Source organism: Thermobia domestica, chromosome 9 (genome assembly GCF_964235325.1).
Source record: "Thermobia domestica chromosome 9, izTheDome1.hap1.1, whole genome shotgun sequence".
Taxonomy (NCBI): Eukaryota; Metazoa; Arthropoda; class Insecta; order Zygentoma; family Lepismatidae; genus Thermobia; species Thermobia domestica.
Window position 1 is genome coordinate 226,648,799 of NC_137462.1, and position 17,236 is coordinate 226,666,034.

Sequence of the window (17,236 nt, forward strand, 5' to 3'; positions counted from 1 at the left end):
GTCAGATATTTTACTAAGAGCGTAGTGAGATTTGGATTTTTCAATTGCTACTTACACGCTAATTTTAAAATTTGTTGGAAAATTATTTTCATTTGTCAAAAGATTTAAGATTTATCTACAGGGCTGCCGACTGTGGTTTTCTGCAGAAATAATGTATTACTAATTGTTGATAAAATAATAATAAGAGTAGGTGACGGGATCCGCCATCATTAGAACGAGTGGAATCAGTTTGCAAGCAGTACAACCGACGAGAGTAGGCGGATCGAGATGGGATAAGTGCGGTAGCTAATATTGTTCTTAGGACTTCCAAATTCGAAATATTCGTATTTAAACCCAGTGACGTGCGGAACAAGATGCGTTTGGCTGAGAAAGAATGAATATCACGGTGAGCTCATAAGGTGTAGTAAACAGAGAGCGCGTTAAAATGATGGACAAGTTGGAGGGTGTCTTGTGTTAGGACAAACATCGCCGAGCTTGTAAAGCTTTTTGAAAATTGCATATTGTAAAACGCATTTGTAATATTTCTACAATTTCTGGAAGCACAAACGGTGCACTAACGATTGCAATAGTTTTAACCGTTAGTGCCCTCTGAAAGGGCTAAAGTGAAGTTAGCCCAACGCCAAATTTTTGGTTTCTAGCGTACAAACTATTAAAGCACTAATGCTGGGAGTTGCTGCATAAAAGCACTAACGAAGCACTAACGATTGCACTAGAAGAGATCATTAATGCTTGAATGGTGGGGGCCAATTTCTCGGACGTTCCTTTGTATGAATTGCTATACAATTATGACTTTCTCTATATACTGCAGTCATAGTTAACGGTTCGGAAAATGTCACCGTCTTAATTTTGAGATTTCCTCATATGCTTTTTGTCATGCAGTTTCAATTTCTTGTAAATTTTGCATATTGATTTCGTCATCCAGACATTGTTGAATAAGACAGCAGATCCTAAATTTCATCACCTCCGAGGGTTGTAAATGTCTCCATAACCACATGTAGAGGTCCGGGAGAAAAGTCTAGAAGTGAGTTCTCAATGATATTGAGTAGGTATTGCCATTCAGACCCAAAGTACGCCTGCGTCGGATGTTAGAATATAATGGGTTCCTTATCAGGTTTTAATCATTTTGCAATCGTGAAAATATTATTAATGATAGACCTCAACTTAGTGAATCCTACACAGCTGTGTATGTAAGACCTAGTAAGCAGTAAGAACGCTAATTAAATGCATACTTGATAGCCTCAAGTTTTAAAACACAAGAGAATTTCTATAAATATTGTATCCGTAAGAACACAATTCTTTGGTTTAAACAGTTTCTATGAGGCTTACGATCAAGAACCAGGTGAGAGCGTGGTACGTGCTAACACTTATAAGTAGACTTCTTCAGCAGGAAGAACTTTCAAATAGTATTGTATCTGCATATAAACGGTAAGTATAGCATTTCTTTGATTATCATTGATAAATTAATACTTAGGTTTTTTACATTTGGTATCACAACATTTTTAAATACCAAAGGCCCACCTAAAACCAACCACTGTACGTTCTCAAATCTATATGACTGTGATTCCCTCGTCTTATTAAAGGGGGAAGTAAATCCACGGTTTTTTAAATGGTACGCCATTGTATAATGTGAGTTAAGGAGCTTTAAAAGCACTACTGCTTCGTTTTTGAGACCTAGGTACGCAACACAAAATACTGCGGCCTCCGATTAATTGTTGAATTTCTTTACTAGTTTTAAGCCAATAGAAATTAAAGAATACATGCCGATGACCACAGATGATTTCAAATTACATAGCACCGTAAGAATGAGTTAATCGGCATAAGCCGTTTAGCCCTACCGGGCAACTCGAAATAGAAACTGAGCTCATCCGTGGCTAAGCGGTTAGCGTACGCGCCTTTGGCGCGAAAGGGCCGGGTTCGATTCCCGGCGGGAGCTCATGTGTTTCCGATTCCACGTTAATCAGTAGGTCCACGTCTCATATAGCCTTGCTGCTGACAAGGGATGTTAAAATTTTCATTTTTTGAAATAGAACCCTCGAATTATTGGCACGCCTGTTGCACTCTAAAAAACTATTTAAAAATCGAACATCCCCGTACATCCTCAAAATTATTTCTTTATTCACCGCAACATTTAAAGATCGATTAATATCTGTCGTCAGACATTGTAGAATACTATTACAATGAAAACAAGTATCATCTCGGTTTCAATTAGTTTTTCCGCTAATGTTCTATTAAGGCGATTTCTGTCGTTGTGGATGCAGATTACAAAAAGCCTCTCAAGCTCGGGGTGTCTGTCCTTTAGCAAGTGACCTATCAACTTGTCCATCAAATAACGTGCTTTCTCATTACTATACGTTATGAGCTTCCCTTCATATTCATCTTCCCTCAGCCAAAGGCTTTTTTTCCGCACTTCACTAAGTTTAAACTCGAATATTTAGAATTTGCAAGTCCTAACGACAATATGACCTGCCATACTTTCCCATTCAACCCGCCCGCTCTCGTCGGTTGTACTGCATGCAAATTGATTCCACTCTTCCTAATGCAAATATCATTGTCAATTACAAAGTCGATACACATATGTGCTCAGATCTATACTTCTGACTGTTTCCAGAGAACCAATCATTACCAAGTCTATAATATGGACATTTACTGTTATTATCTTTTTATCTAAATACATCGTGATATCTACAATTAGTAATACCATTATTTCTGCAGAAAGCCACAGTCGGCAGCCTTATAGATATGTGAAATGAGAGTATTTTTTCAAAAGATTTTAGTCTATTAAATCGTGTAAGTTTCAATTAAAAAACCTAATATGACTACCCTTCTTTTCAAATATTACTATATCTGGTTAGTTGTATTTTTACTAACCAGATATATGCTAACTGCTTGCATTCGTTTTTATACAGGAACACAACGTATCTCGACAACTCGCCTTAGTATAGAACTTAATGAATACTTGCCGATTTCCACTTATGATTTCAAATTACAAAGCACTGTAAGAAGGAGTTAATCCGGCATAAGCCGTTTAGCCTTACCGAGCACGTCGAAATAGAACCCTCGAATGTTTCTGTAACTGAATGGTTCTATAATATCTGAATGTTTCTGTAACTTGGTAATGACTCGTTCTCTGAAAACAGTCAGAAGTACAGATCTGAGCACATATGTGTTTCGACTTTGTAATTGCCAATGTTAATGGCTCTTAGCTGGACTGTGCAACGAATGTACTCTAGGCAGTTTGCCATGATATTCCGCTATTATCTCGATCATCTATGCAGAATTCTACAGAGAATTTAGTGCTTCTATTTTTGTAAAGGAATTTACTTGGTGATCCAGGATTGCTCTGGTCAACGGTTATGGATATGCTCGCATACATACCAGGTCAAATTATAGCTGGTTCAATGTTACAGATCAGTACACTTCGTAAGCCTCAACTGCTGGCGAGTAATCGGGTACATTTCGTGGAGTAGCTTTCTGCTCTTGAGAACATAAGTTTGAGTCGATGGACAGGACACGCAATCTCTATTCACGTCAGCGAAATAATGTAGTGTTGAATTTAATAAATAAGATTACAGAAATACTTGTTGATCATTCCGTCTTAGATAGGAAGGCTGTCAAAACTAATACAGTTGGTGCACTCATCTGCAAGAGAGGGAAGCTTAGCACAAACCGTTTAGAAAATCTAGAAATTCAAATCCTCCAGTAAGCTTAAAAAGAGTGTGCGTTATGGCAGTGAAAATAGCGCTTAACATAATATTATACGTACTTAAAGCAGATTTGTGTTGCCATTTTTGTCCACACCATTGCGTGTAGAAGGATTTTTCTTTCTTCGTGTGTGTTTTAAAACTCATGACAGTAGAGTTTGCAATATTCAGAGCAGTCGAATTGAGATTCTTGCGCATTGAGATATTATCACACAAGGAAGGTGGCATTAGCACAACGTGTCGCTCTGATGAAAAACTGATGCCCACAAAAATTCTGTAGAACTTCTGTTATCGTAACAGTATTTGGGAATCAGGGATTAATCATGCTAACGTTGAGGCTGGCGTTGAGTTAATCCCCAGAAAATTTTGTGGCCTTCGTTAAGCACTGTTCGATAATTTCATCACTTGGATCTTGTCTAAAGAAAGCCTCTTTTTCTGCGAATTGTAAATGTTCCTTGAGTTGTTAATAATCTTGTAATCCTCTGATACCGTATTTGCCTCCATAGCTTCCATCAGTTGAGTATAGTGATGTGCAAATTTTGCATAGAAGATATGACCAGCTGCGTGAGAAAACGGAAGCATTAATTTAATTGCCTACAAATAAAGTTTCTAGTACCCTGTTCAAGTTCTAGTCCCCTTTCGATGAATTGGAATACGATTATGACCTTCTCTATATACTGCACCCAAAGTTTAGGGTACGGAAAATGTCATCAACTTAATTTTGAGATTTCCTAATATGGTTTTTGACATGCAGTTTCATTTTCTTGTAAATGTTGCATATTGATTTCGTCATCCAGACATTGTTAAATAAGATCGCAGATCCTAGATTTTGTCATCTCCTCCGACGGTTGTAAATGTCTTCATAACCACATGTAAAGGTTCGGCAGCAAAGTCTAGATAAAGTTCTCAATGATCTTGATTAGGCATGGCTATTCAACATTTTTACTAATATTGTCATAGCGTACAGGATCCCCAAAAGTTCTCCTATACAATTTCCTTTCATAATGTATCCAATCATGCTTAATTACTTAACTGCTATACAATTACTCGTATACAATTACTAAACTGCAAGCCTCCTAAAGGCGGTACAACTTTGGACCGTTAAGAAAATTCGTTAGCTGCAGGTCCGATTTGAACACCTTTCCAGTATAATGACTGATCTAATGTCATAATGCACGTGCTTTGTTCTCTTTTCTTGCACTTATTCACTTTGTGCGGAAGAGTAGAATATATAGGATTAGTAGTTGATGTTGAAATATTGAAGAAATAAAGAGGCAATACACTGCTTTTATGAAAAGGAGAGGTGTGTATCTCAGCATTACACAATCGTTGTGGCAAAGCTTTCACAAGATGAATAGCTATTCAAACGTTGATTGAGAATAGCAAATCGAGACGCGAGATGCGAGTGAGGATTTGTTTAAATCTTCGGAGTAAGACAGCATTCACACTCCAAGAAAATGAGTGTAATCTATTAAAGGGAAGAGGATGTCAGAATGACGAAATGTGATACATTATTTTTATCAAGACAATGATACCGTGATATCAGATTACTTTTTCAAACAAGAACTTGTCTATGAAAGTTTTCTTCAAGAGAGTTCTGAAATAAATGACTTTTTCTGATCTATCAAATGTGTGGCACTAACTTACAAATCAAAGCATACAGTGAGCTTATATGGAAGGATTATTGGTTAACCCACTGTTCGGTTGCTTTGTTATTAAGTTGATGGCGAACACCAGACTGTCTATACCGTAAATATTTCCACCTAACTGTCTAAGGGATGATTTGAAAAGAACCTAAAATCTATTTTTTATTTGTCTCATCGATCAGATCACCGGTCTCAGACCCAAAGTAAGGCTGCTTCGATTGTTAGAATATGATGGGTTTCATGGAAAGTTTGTCATTATGCAATCAAGAAAATATTATTAATGATAGACCGGAACCTCGTGAATAATACACAACTCTGTGTGTAAGACCTAGTGAGCAGCAAGGACGTTAAGTGGCCATGGAAGTGCCGAAAGAGAAAAAACAGCTTTGGGGTAATATCTGCAACGATCAAATTTAATTCTGCCATTGAAGCCACGACAATTCAATCACAGTCCTTGAGGAACTTGGAGATGAATACTAGAGGGATAAAAATTTATAAACAGTTTTCGAAGGAATAAAGGTAGCTGTATATGGACAACAGTAATAGAAGTAATAAAAAAAGGGAAATCTGTAGGTGTTGTTGGGTGTGATTCAGATCTTTTAAGCAACTTGGTAGAAGACTTGATAAGGAGTTGCTGATTCTCTTGTAGTCACATACAAGCAAAACTGAAAGGAAATGCTACAAAATTAATAAAATTAAAAAAAATTAGCGTCATTAAAAGATTGCTTTCACTTTTTTCATGATGCAACAGGCTGTGACACGAACTCAGTTATACTGTGGACTGAATAGCTTGCAGCCTAAAAGTTCCTTCAAAAAGAAGACTTCTGAAAGTTAGACAGAGTCTTCAACCAACCAAATGTGAATCCTGACAAAGTTGTCCCGTAGATATTCCTTATTCGCCTGTATGAAGATGGAAATATGCCCTCCCTGGTATAAGCCATATAAGATATATCAAGAGAGTAGTAACAAAGCTTAAATATAGCCACTTTTCCTATTACTAACATCTGTGCAGCATTCAATTCGGAAGTACCTCCAATTCCATGAGCGAAATTGTTTTTGTATGAACCCAATCGAAAGAGGTGGTGTGTGAAAGAGGATATGCAAATTCCAAGGACTTAGCTAACACCAGCTCTAACCAGATAATCTTACTACCTGTAGAAAAAAGTAACTGCAATATAGGATTGTGAACAAGGCACACGTTAGTGTAAAAGAGCCGATACGAAGTATTCAGCGAACACTGTATTCTGCTAAGGGAGTTCGTGTACGTACGGAAGACACTCTGATATAGATGATGACGTACAACAGCTGTAAAAAATAAATATGTCATTGACAACGGTTAATTGATAATCCAATAAGTTATGATTATTAATTTGTAATATCGTCCTCGCCTTGGAGAATTATCATGGAGAATTTTCACCAAGAGATTTCTGAATAAATGACTTTTTCTAACTAACTAACTAACTAACTCTATGGCCTATGGAACCCGGAGGTTCAGTGCCGCGTTCACAAAAGCTCTCCACTGACTTCTATCCTTAGCTAATTGCATCCAGTTTCTACTTTGTATTCCTATCTCTGCGAGATCCATCTTAATATTGTCCTCCCATCTGCGCCTAGGTCTTCCTAATGGTCGTTTTCCTATGGGTCTACCAGTCAAGACTTTGAAAGCGTTTCTACTTTCTTCCATTCTAGCTACATGACCTGCCCACCTAAGCCTTCTAGACTTGACGACCCTAACAATGTTGGGTAAACCGTATAAACTATGTAGTTCCTCGTTATGAAGCTTCCGCCATTCCCCATTCTCGTTCCTCTTGGGTCCGAATATTCTTCTCAGGATCCTGTTCTCAAATACTTTCAGTCCATGTTCTTCCCTCAGAGTAAGCGACCATGTTTCACAACCATACAGAACAACAGGCATGATTATCGTTTTATATATTTTAAGCTTCAAATTCCTCGACAGAATTCGCGACGACAAGAGATTTTGAACCGAATAGTAACACGAATTCCCTGCTTTTAGTCGACATTTAATTTCTTCGTGAATATGATTTTCGTTTGTTAATATTGATCCTAAATATTTGAAAGTATCCACTTTATCAAAAGTATTTTTTAATATTTTAACGCCTCCACAATTTGCCGTATTACGGTCCCGACGCACTTCCATGTATTTAGTTTTCTCTGCATTTACTTCTAAACCCATGTCCCTGCAAGCGTTTAATAAGATCTCTGCATTTATTTCTACTGTTCTCCTATCATCCCCTATTAAATTTACATCATCAGCATATGCCATAACCTGGTGAATGCCGTTCAACTCTAGGCCCTGGTTGCTATCTTTGATTTTCCTTATGGCGTATTCCAGCACAAAGTTAAATAATAATGGCGACAACGCATCTCCTTGTTTCAGGCCATTTTCGAAGTGGAAGCTCGTGGACAAAAATTTTCCTACCCGGACTTTACTTTGGGATTCACTTAAACATATCTTAATTAATCTAATTAGCTTTGTCGGTATTCCAAGTTCTGTAAGAACGTTGTATAATGTTTCTCTCCTAACCGAGTCGTAAGCCTTTCTAAAATCAATAAATAGTTGATGTACCGGGGTATTGTATTCCCACTTCTTTTCGAGTATTTGGCGAATGGTAAATATTTGGTCGATAGTTGATCGATTTCGTCTAAATCTGCACTGATAATCTCCAATAATTTCATCTGCGTATGGGGTCAATCTTGCTAACAGAATATTTGAAAGGATTTTATAGGATGTTGACAGAAGAGAAATGCCTCGATAATTATTACAGTCAGTTTTGTCGCCTTTCTTGTGAATTGGAACAATGATTGATTCTTTCCACTCTTGTGGCAATTCTTCCTTGTTCCAGATAAGGAGAATGAGTTTGTGTATCTTGTTCCACAATTTTTCGCCTTCAGCTAAAATTAACTCAGCCAGAATTTCATCTACACCCGGAAATTTGTGTTTCTTCAATTTCTTTATAGCGGCTTCCACTTCTATTCGATTGGGTTCTGGAATATACGGTTCTGCGGTGTGTATCTCCTTTTCTCCACGCACATTAGTTTTTGGCTGCGTGTTCAGCAAATCGTCAAAGAAATCTTTCCATCTATTTAAGAGGCTATCCGTATCGGTGAGAACTGTTCCGTCAGATTTCTTTAATATATAAGCACGAGGTTGATAGCCTTTCTAAAATTCGCTGATCCCCTTATACATGTCCCGAATATTTTTATTTTTACTATTATCTTCAAGTTCCTTAATTTTAGCTTTAAAAAAATCCCGTTTCTTTGTTCTAAAAGTTTTGGAAGTTTCCCGCCTGGTATCTGCGAAATTTTGTGTAGTTGTTTCATTCGGATTTTGCAGCCACCGTAATTTTGCCTGTTTTCTCTTCTCTGCTAGTTTAATGACTTTTTCTGGTTTTCGATATGTGTCTCACTTAGTTACCAATAAAACATAAAGTGAGTTTATATGAGAAGCTTATTTCATTAGCCCACAGATGCTGCACAGATGCTGTGTTAGTAATAGGAAAAGTGGCCATACTTAAGCTTTGTTACTACTCTCTTGTTATATCTGATATGGCTTATACCAGGGAGGGCATTTTTCCATCTCCATACAGGCTAATAAGGAATATCTACAGCACCACATTGTCACGATACACATTTGGTTGGTTGAAGACTCTGTCTAACTTTCAGAAGTCTTCTTTTTGAAGGAACTTTTAGCCTGCAAACTATTCAGTCCTCAGTATAACAGAGTTCGTTTCACAGCCTTGTATCATGAAAAAAGTGAAAGCAATCTTTCAATGACGCTAATTTTTTTTTAAATTTATTAATTTTGTAGCATTTCCTTTCAGTTCTGCTTGTATGTGGCTACAAGAGAATCAGCAACTCCTTATCAAGTCTTCTACCAAGTTGCTTAACAGATCTGAATCACACCCAACAACAGCTACAGATTTCCCGTTTCTTATTACTTTTGTTACTGTTGTCCATATACAGCTACCTTATTCCTTCGCAAACTGTTTATAAATTTTTATCCCTCTAGTATTCATCTCCAAGTTCCTCAAGGACTGTGATTGAATTGTCGTGGCTTCAATGGCAGAATTAAATTTGATCGTTGCAGATATTACCCCAAAGCTGTTTTTTCTCTTTCGGCACTTCCATGGCCACTTAACGTCCTTGCTGCTCACTAGGACTTACACACAGAGTTGTGTATTATTCACGAGGTTCCGGTCTATCATTAATAATATTTTCCTGATTGCATAATGACAAACTTTCCATGAAACCCATTATATTCTAATCATCGAAGCAGCCTTACTTTGGGTCTGAGACCGGTGATCTGATCGATGAGACAAATAAAAAATAGATTTTAGGTTCTTTTCAGATCTTCCCTTAGACGGTTAGGTGGAAATATTTACGGTATAGTCAGTCCGGTGTTCGCCACTGACCATCACAAAGCAACCAAACAGTGGGCTAACCAATAATCTTTCCATATAAGCTCACTGTATGTTTTGATTAGTAAGTTAGTGCCACACATTTGATAGATAAGAAAAAGTCATTTATTTCAGAACTCTCTTCAAGAAATCTTTCATAGACAAGTTCTTGTTTGAAAAAGTAATCTGATATCACGGTATCATTGTCTTGATAAGAATAATGTATCACATTTCGTCATTCAGACTTCCTCTTCCCTTTAATGGAATACACTCATTTTCTTCGTGTGTGAATGCTGATTACTCCGAAGATTTAAACAAAATCCTCACTCGCATCTCGCGTCTCGATTTGCTATTCTCAATCATCGTTTGAATAGCTATTCATTTTGTGAAAGCTTTACCACAACGATTGTGTAATGCTGAGATACACACCTCTCCTTTACATAAAAGCAGTGTATTGCCTCTTTATTTCTTCAATATTTCAATATCAACTACTAATCCTATATATTTGGCACTTCCGCACACAATGAATAAGTGCAAGAAAACAGAACAAAGCACGTGCATTATGACATTAGATCAGTCATTATACTAGAAAGGTGTTCAAATAGGACCTGCAGCTAACGAATTTTCTTAACGGTCCAAAGTTGTACCGCCTTTAGGAGGCTTGCAGTTAAGTAATTGTATACGAGTAATTGTATAGCAGTTAAGTAATTAAGCATGATTGGATTCATTATGAAAGGAAATTATATAGGAGAACTTTTGGGTATCCTGTACACTATGACAATATTAGTAAAAATGTTGAATATCCATGCCTAATCAAATTCATTGAGAACTTTATCTAGACTTTGGTGCCGAACATTTACATGTGGTTACGAAGAGATTTACAACCGTCGGAGGAGATGACAAAGTCTAGGATCTGCGATCTTATTTAACAATGTCTGGATGACGAAATCAATATGCAACATTTACAAGAAAATGAAACTGCATGTCAAAAACCATATTAGGAAATCTCAAGATTAAGTTGGTGACATTTTCCGTACCTTAAACTTTGGGTGCAGTATATAGAGAAGGTCATAATCCTATTCCAATTCATCCAAACGGAGTAGATTGAACAGGGGACTAAAAACTTTATTTGTAGGCAATTAAATTAATGCTTCCGTTTTCTCACGCAGCTGGTCATATCTATGCAAAATTTGCACATCACTATACGCAACTGATGGAAGCTATGGAGGCAAATACGGTATCAGAAAATTACAAGAAATTAACAACTCAAGGAACATTCACAATTCTCAGAAAAAGAGGCTTTCTTTAGACAAGATCCAGGTGATAAAATTATCGAACAGTGCTTAACGAAGGCCACAAAATTTTCTGGGGGATTAACTCAACGCCAGCCACAACGTTAGCATGATTAATCCCTGATTCCCAAATACTGTTACGATAACAGAAGTTCTACAGAATTTTTGTGGGCATCAGTTTTTCATCAGAGCGACACGTTGTGCTAATGCCACCTTCCTTGTGTGATAATATCTCAATGCGCAAGAATCTCAATTCGACTGCTCTGAATATTGCAAACTCTATTATCCTGAGTTTTAAAACACACACGAAGAAAGAAGAATCCTTCTACACGCAATGGTGTGGTCAAAAATGGCAACACAAATCTGCTTTAAGTACGTATAATATTATGTTAAGCGCTATTTTCACTGCCATAACGCTTACTGGAGGATTTGAATTTCTAGATGTTCTAAACGGTTTGTGCTAAGCTTTCCCTCTCTTGCAGATGAGTGCACCAACTGTATTAGCATTTTGACACCTTTCCTATCTAAGACGGAATGATCAACAAGTATTTCTGTAATCTTATTTATTAAATTCAACACTACATTATTTCGCTGACGTGAATAGAGATTGCGTGTCCTGTACATCGACTCAAACTTATATTCTCAAGAGCTGAAAGCTACTCCACGAAATGTACCCGATTAATCGCCAGCAGTTGAGGCTTACGAAGTGTACTGATCTGTTACACTGAACCAACTATAATTTGACCTGGTATGTATGCGAGCATATCCTTTCCAGTATAATGGCTGATCTAATGTGACTACACAAGTGCATTGTTCACTTTTCTTTCACATATTTACTGTATGCGAGAAAGTATTACATATAGTATTAGTACTTGATGTTCAGATATTGAAGAAATAAAGAGGTACTACACTGCTTATATCAAAAGGAGAGGTGTGTACCTCACCATTACACAATCGTTGAGTTGAAACTTTCACAAGATGAATAGTATTCAAAGGTTGTTTGAGATTAGGAAATCTGACGCGAGATGCGAATGAGGATTTGAATAAATCTTCCGAGAAAGACTGCATTGACACACCAAGAACATGAGTGTATATCGTTAGAGGGAATGAGCATGTCAGAATGACGAAATGTGATACGATATTCTTATCAAGACGATGCTACAGTGATCTCATTCAACTACTTTGATATGGAGAATTTTCAAGAGACTTCTGAAATTATGACTTTTTCTGTTTTATGAAATGTGTGGCACTTAGTTACTAATCAAAGCATACAGTGTAATTTATGAAAACGTTGCTTTGTAATGACGAGTGTTATTAAGTTGGTAGCGAACACAGGACTGACTATACCGTCAATATTTTCTACCTAACCGTGTAACAGAAGATCTCAAAAGAACCTAAAATCGATTCTTTTTTTCGCTCATCGATTAGATAACCGGTCACATTACCAAAGTAAGGTTGCTCCTTTGAGGTTAGAATATAATGGGTTCCATAGCAAGTTTTACAGGATACAATAGGGAAAACATAGTTAACAATAGACCGGATCCTAGTGAGCATCGGTACACAAATAAATATGTAAACCCTAGTGAGCATCGAGGACGCTAAATAAATACTTATTTAATTGCATCGCGTGTTAACACACAGGAGACTTTCTATAAATAATATATCCGTAAGAACACAGTTCGTTGGATTAAACCGTTTTCATCAGGCTAAAGATCATGAACCAGGCAAAAGCGTTATGGGTGTCAAAATAACAATTAAGAAATAGGTGAGAGCGATATTAGTCCTAAGTAGATTTCTTTAGCAGATGCACTCTCAAATAATTTTGTAGTTGAATATAGAGGGGAAGTATAGCTATTGCAAGAATATCATTGATAAATTAATACTTGTTTTTTACATTTGGTATCCCAACATTTTTCAATTCCAAAGGCCCACCTAAAACAAACCGCTGTTCGTTCCCAAAGCTATACGTCTGTGACACCTTCGTCTTAAAAGGCAGAAAAAATCCACGGTTTTTTACATGCTATGCCATTGTATAATGTGAGTTAGAGAGCTCTAAAATCACTATTGCTTTCTCTTAACACCTAGGTACACAACACCAGATTGTGATACGATATTCTTGCTATATTGATAATGCTATATTGATATCACTCAAGAACTTGGATATGGAGAATTTTCGCCTTCTTATTCATTGTTGACTTCCTTTACTAGCTTTAAGCCATTTGGAATTAAGGAATAGATGCCGATACCCACTGCTGAACTCAAAATTTCAAGCATTGTAAGAAGGACGTAACCGGTATAATCCGTTTAGCCTTACCGGTATCCTCCATACGGAACCCTCCAATTATTGGCGCGCTTCTTGCACTCTAAACCTCTAATTAAATGTCGAACATTCCCGCTCGTCCTCAAAATTATTTCTTTTACCACCGCATCACTTAGAGATCGATTTAATCTCTTATTACTACCTCATTTCACACATTGTAGAATACTATTACAATGAAGTCAAGTGACATCTCTGCTAATGTTCTCATTTTAAGGCGATTTCTGACGTATTGGATGCATATTACAAAAAGCTTTACATGCTCGAGGATGCTTATCCTATCGCAAGTGAACCATCAACTTGTGCATCTTTTCAACGCGCTTTCTCTACACTATACCTTATGAGCTCACTCTGATATTCTTGGTTTCTCAGCTAAAGATTTCTTGTTCCGCTCGTCACAAGGTTTAAACTCGAATATTTCGAATTAGCAAATCCTAAGAACAATCTGACCTCCCGTACTTTTCCCATTTCAACCCGCCCGCTCTCGTCGGTTGTACTGCATGCAAACTGATTCCACCTTTAAACCGATTAAAAATTTCCTCAGTTGAGGTACGATTTGACCAGCTTTCAAGTATAAACTTCCATCTATAAAAAAATTCCGTGCGTCTTTTGCAACCTTGACTCATTTCATCAAGTTGCTATATTGATAACGTATCTATCACACTAATCTTCAAGCAATAATCTTCAAGCTTTTTGACTCGCACGGTTTCTCTTGTACTACAGACTGCCATATCGCACAGTCATATTTAACTTATTGGAGCGTTTGAATTTCTCAATATTCTCAACGTTTTCTCACAGGTAAGTAAAGTTCAGCTAAGCTTCCACTCTGAACCAGATTAATTCACCAATTGTATTAGCTTTTCGACACCTTTCATGTATGAGACTGAATGATCAACATGAAGAATTTTTGTAATCTTATGTATTATATTCAACACTACCTCATTTAGCTGACTTGAATAGAGTTTGCGTGTCCTGTCCATCGACTCAATGGTCTCTTTTTAAAAGCAGAAAGCTACACCACATAATGTACCCGATTAATCGCCAGCAGTAGAGTCTTACGAATTGTACTTATCTCTAACACTGAACCAGACTGTCATTTGGCTTGGTATGTATGCGAGCATATCCATCTCCGTTGACAATGGCCATCCTAGATCACCTTAACAAAAATAGGAGCATCAATTCGTCTGTATATTTCTGCATAGATGATCGCTGCATATAGCGGAATATCATGGCAATCTGCCTACAGTACATTCGTTGCACAGTCCAGCCAAGAGCCGTTACATTGGTAAGAAGAAAGTCGAAGCACACTGATGTGTACATAGATCGTTACTTCAACCTTTTTTTAAGAGAACATTGTGTTACCAAGTTGCACAAACATTCAAATATTCTATTAAGAGGAGATGTCGAGTTACGTGTTGTTCTGTTATCAAAAAGAATGTAATCAGTTAGCATGCACTACAATCAACCAGACATAGAAGCGTAGTGAGATTAAGATTTTTCAAATGCAACTTACAAGCTGTAATTAATAAAATCTGTTGAAAAATAACTTTCCAATTTAAGGTTTATCTACTTGGCTCCTGACTGCTGCAGAAATAATGGTATTACTAATTGCAGATAACAGGATGCCTTTAGATAAAAAGACAATAAAAGTAGATGGTGAAATCCGCCATGATACTTGCATTAGAACTAGTGGAATCACTTTGCATGCAGTTTAACTGACGACAGAGCGTGCGCTAAAATGTTAAAAGTACGACAGCTGATATCGTCCTTAGGACTTGCAAATTCGAAATATTCGAGATTAAGCCCGGTGACGTGGGAACAACAAATCTTTAGAAGAGAAAGCATGAATATCACTGTGAGCATAAGGTATAGTAAAGAGTACGCGCGTTAAATGATAGACAAGTTGATGGGTTTTTGCGATAGAATAAGCATCCCCGAGCTTGTGAAGCTTTTTGTAATATGCATCCCCTACGTCAGAAATCGTCTTAAAATGATAACGATAACGAGATGTCACTTGACTTCATTGTAATACTATTCTACAACGTCTGAAAAGAGATATTAATAAGAGATTATATCGATCTCTAAGTGATGGGGTGATTCAAGTAATAATTTTAAGTATGAAAGGGGATGTTCGATTTATAATTAGTGGTTTAGAGTGCAACAAGCGCGCCAATAATTCGAGGGTTACGTCGATCCCTGTTGTTTTCAACTTATTGCCTTAGGTTTTATACGACATAAGGACAATCAATATGTACTGCTCAGTTTCTTCTACCTTTGCGACTGTAACAAGCTGCATTATGTCAGAAGGCCACGATGCTTAACAATTTCCCGTAACAGTTATATTACACTTATGGTCGTAAGCTTGTAAAGGAATTACATGCAGCTTATTGGCATGAAACTCTAATAGCATATTTTAAGGTAATTAGGTACGAGATTACCTTGTAGACCCAGGCACGCTTCTCTTGGCCTCTGTTACGAGAGTCTCTGTAGCAAATAAGTTCACCAATTTTATTAGCTTTTTGACACCTTTCATATATGAGACGGGATAATTAACAAGAAGAATTTCTGTTATCTATTAAATTCAAAACTACCTCATTTAGCTGACTTTAATAGAGTTTGCCTGTCCTGTGCATCGACTGAAAGGTATCTTTTCAAGAGCAGAAAGCTACACCACAAAATGTACCCGATTAATCGCCAGCAGTTGAGGCTTACGAAGTGTACTGATCTCTAACACTGAACCAGACTGTCATTTGGCCCGGTATGTATGCGAGCATATCCATCTCCGTTGACCAGAGCCATCCTATATCACGAAGATCCTTTACAAAAATAGAAGCATCAAATCGTCTGTAGAATTCTGCATATAGCGGAATATCATGGAAAACTGCCTACAGTACATTAGTTGCACAGTCCAGCTATGAGCCGTTAACATTGGTAAGAAGAAAGTCGAAGCACACTTATGTGTGCATAGATCGTTACTTCAACCTTTCTTTCAGAGAACATTGTATTACAAAGTTACAGAAACATTCAAATATTCTATTAAGAGGAGATATCGAGATAAGTGTTGTTGTGTTATCAAAAAGAATGAAATCACTTAGGATGCACTACAATCAACCACACATATTAGCGTAGTAAGATTAGGATTTTTCAATTGCAACTTACACGTTGTAATTGACTAAAATCTGTTGAAAAATAACTTTCAAAAGGCAAAAGATTTATCTACAAGGTTACTTTCATAAGGTTTATCTACAAGGCTGCCGACTGTGGTTTTCTGCAGAAATAATGGTATTGCTAATTGCTGATATCAGGATGCTTTTAGATAAAAAGATGATAACAGTAGATGTCGAAATCCGCCATGATACTTGCATTAGAACGAGTGGAAACGATTTTCATGCAGTACAACCGACGAGAGAGCGAGCGTTGCAATGGAAAAAGTACGACAGCAGATATTGTAATTAGGACTTGCAACTTCGAAATATTCGAGTTTAAACCTTTGACGTGGCTAACAAGAAATCATTAGCTGAGAAAGAATGAACTCACGGTGAGCTCATAACGTATAGTAAAGAGAAAGAGCGTTAAGATGATTGACAAGTTGATTGGTCACTTGCGATAGGACAAGCAATCACGAGCTAGTGAAGCTCTTTGTAATATGCATCCACTACGTGGGAAACCGCCTTATATTGACAAAAATAGCACAGATGTCACTTGACTTTTTGTAAAAGTGCTCCGCAATTTCTGAAAAGAGATATTAAAAAAAATTAAATCAATCTGTAAGTGATGCGGTGATTATAGAAATAATTTTTAGGAAGGACGTGGAGATTCGGTCTTTAATTAGCGGTTTACAGTGCAATAGGCGCGCCAATAA